The following is a 3,589-nucleotide window of genomic DNA, read 5'->3' on the forward strand; positions in this document are numbered from 1 at the left end:
TATATATATATATAAAACTGAGATTATTTACTTTATCTTTAAAGGAAACACAATTTGTAAGTAGCCATGCTAGTAGCTAAGCTTGCTGTTACAAGAAGGGTGTGAAACATTTGACGTTTTGAATAAGTCAGGTACTTTTAAATCACTTAATCCCGGATCAGAACCCGAAAATTAAAAAGGTTGACATTAATCGGTTTTACTGGAATTTATATACGTATATCTTTAAGAATACAATATCTTTCAGTTTTTCTGACAAAGGAAAACTAATTTGTCTGGGTATTGTGACCCAGTCTAAAATCCGGGTATAATACATATCTTTTAAACATATTATGTTTCAATTCTTGACTTTGTGTTGTCTAGGGATTTCTTTACGTAATCTCTTCTTAGTTCGCTCTTTTGTTACATATATTAGAATACAGTATATTTTTATTTTTCTATTTTATTTTTCCTTGTATTATGATATATAATATTAAATATATATAAAATATTTATAAAAATTTTATTTTTTTTCTTCAGTATTTGCATGCAAACAACCAGCTTATACGACATGACCAAGTAACCTGGAAATGAAAGGTACATCGACACACGTACAGGAATAAAAGGAGCTGTACCGCTAAGAAGACGAAGAAGAAGAAGAAGAAGGAGAAGAAGAAAACCAAGGAGAACGCGACCTTGCTACATTCAGCTGTGTCATCCTTGAGCCGTTAACGCTCAGGTGGTTTCGATCGCAGGGACGAGCATCAATCATCATTGGTAGTGCAGGTGTAATGTGATCATTGTCACTGAGATAACCCAGTACGATATTCACTTATGAATCGTGTCAAGTGACATAACAGAGTTTATCTATAACAGCATATCTAAATGTTAAAAGAAACGGCTACAATATTTGCTCTTTGGTTATCAATACAATTTGTTAAATCTTTGAACATGAAATATCACAAAGAATAGCTTACATTCTGCAAATATTACAAATAGCTTACATTCTGCAAATTTGCGATTATATATTCTTGTACGCTATAAATTAATTTTCATACTTAATATGAATAATATTTGTATAACTTACAAAATTTTCTTACACAAAAGACAAATAAAATTATAATTAAACAATAATAAAAATTAATGTTATATCTTTGCCAAATTTCTTAACAAAGTATGTAACATGAAGTATTGTATTAATAATAATATATAAGGCAGTGGTAATATTAGTAACAATATTAAAATAAAATAATTAATGTTATATAAAAATAATATTTCTTTTTTTTGTTAATTGATTAATTCTAAAAACTAAATTATAACAAAAAATCGAATATATACGAATAATACGTAATTGATAAAAAATTTACTTTTATTTTATACTTTTGCTTTCACAATTATAGGCATCTCGTTACACATAAATTTTTAAAATTAATTTTATCTTAAAAATGGATATTGTTTCTGCTAACTGCGACCAATTTTATTAATTTAATATTTTAAATAACAATATTTTTTGGAATTTATACAATTTGCGCAAAAGCAGGCACTACCTCGCTTTCTTGAGGAGTGACTTGGCATACCCAAGCTATTTCTATATGACTGTGCACATTGTAAACCTGCGAGCGTTAATTTGAAATTAACTATATTCTATAACTTTTCAAATGATATTCATTCCTAGAAATGCAAACACCGCTAACATAATTTTGTTGAATAAATATGTATATTTATAAACGATTGCGTTGATAGAATACGTAATACATTCCTAACGGAACTAAAGCTTTTACAATAATATATGTATATATTTGTGTGTTATAGACATTGTAATAAGACCGAAGTGGATAAAATTGTACAAAAATATATTTACAATTAAAAATTTCCAAAGGTATAGCAATACTTCTTATAATTTACAAATTAATTTTGAATTAAAAAACTATTCAAACTTATTATATTTTATTTATTCTCTATTTACACAATTATATATATAAAGTATAGAAAATGATATTAATATCAAAATATTTTCAGATTCCTAAAATGCTGTACTTGCAGTCTACTGAAGATCACATACTGGGCGGACAAAGAAGTTAAGACCGGCACGTATATGTTAAGTATTTTTAATATATAAGAAAATAAACTCTAGTCGAGCAATGTGCCGTACAAGAAAGCCCAGTTAATGCTCTACATCTACCCTGTAGATCCGAATTTGTTTGATAAGAGGCGACAAATTCGGTTCTAGAGAGGTTTGTGTGGTGCATACAAAGCAACAGTGATCTTTAAATGAAAGAATATCAAAATTGTACGCATAAATTAAAAAAATCATTGTCATTAAATTAGCATTGTATATTTAAATAGATAAATGCTATTCAATTCGATAGATCCTATTGCGATAAATTTTAATATTAGTATCATTGATATATGCTCAAAATTTCTATTTATGTAACGAATATAATGTATATGAAGTAAGAGCTTTATCTCGTGACTATAACATTCATGATATAAATCACTAAAAATTATAATTATATATTTATGTATCGAGTTTGAATGCATGTCACGTAACTATATAATTAGATATTTATAATATGCTGTAGTACATAGTACAGTTATAAGTGTCATGCACGACTTAAATTGTACGATGTACCATGCTGTGCAATTAGATCTCTAAAAATACTTTTGAACGTATAGACTAATTATTAATGACGAAGAAAAACGCCAAATATAAAAAGGAATTAATGAACGTCATTATGCCCATAAACTTAGTTGCATGCATATTGGCGTACTGTCAATGATGAACTGCTACGTCTAGCATGACCTGTTGCACATAAGAGAGTTCTCACATATTAAAGTATTAAACTGTATATTCTTATCGTATCCTTTATACAGGTAGATTCAAATTCTATTTATCTATTAAATAATATCAAAATAAAATACAATATTTATTTGTAAAGCTTAGGTTTGGTGATAAGTAATTTCACAAAGAGAGCCTTGAAGATATATTATTCAACAAGATATATTTGATGACAATTAGATGCTTTTAATAAACTATGTTTAAATAATCTTTTAATACATTATTTTTGTTATTTTTGAATAACTTTTATAATATTTTTTATATTTTTTATAATCATATAAATAAGATAATTTACAGTAATATTGTCTTTTAATATTATTTTTGTCGTACTTACATTTTGCTGATTATAGAAATACATATTATTTGAATTTAAATCTTTTATCTTAAAGCAATTTAAGTAAAGTTAAAACGGTGAAAACAGTAATTTAAAATCATACTGAATTATTTTAAAGTTTTTAATACAATTTTTAATAAGGATTTGAATAGACACATATTATATATAATTTTAACTTTATAACTCATAATTTTTTGTATCAAATATACCATAAATATTGTTTAATATTCCAATCTAAAGTACGACACGGTTTTCTTTTATATTTTTATATCATATAATTTTATCATTTTATATTCTTGCAGCGATTATTATTCATTGAATAGGCATTACATACGGATGCACGATTTCTTGAATCTTTCTGTAAAGGCTGAAGCAAATCCATTAATCTCTGATCGTGTTCATATTAAAATGACATGCCAGTCGTTACGCAACTACTCATG

Source organism: Trachymyrmex septentrionalis, unplaced genomic scaffold (assembly GCF_001594115.1).
Source record: "Trachymyrmex septentrionalis isolate Tsep2-gDNA-1 unplaced genomic scaffold, Tsep1.0 scaffold80, whole genome shotgun sequence".
NCBI classification, from domain to species: domain Eukaryota; kingdom Metazoa; phylum Arthropoda; class Insecta; order Hymenoptera; family Formicidae; genus Trachymyrmex; species Trachymyrmex septentrionalis.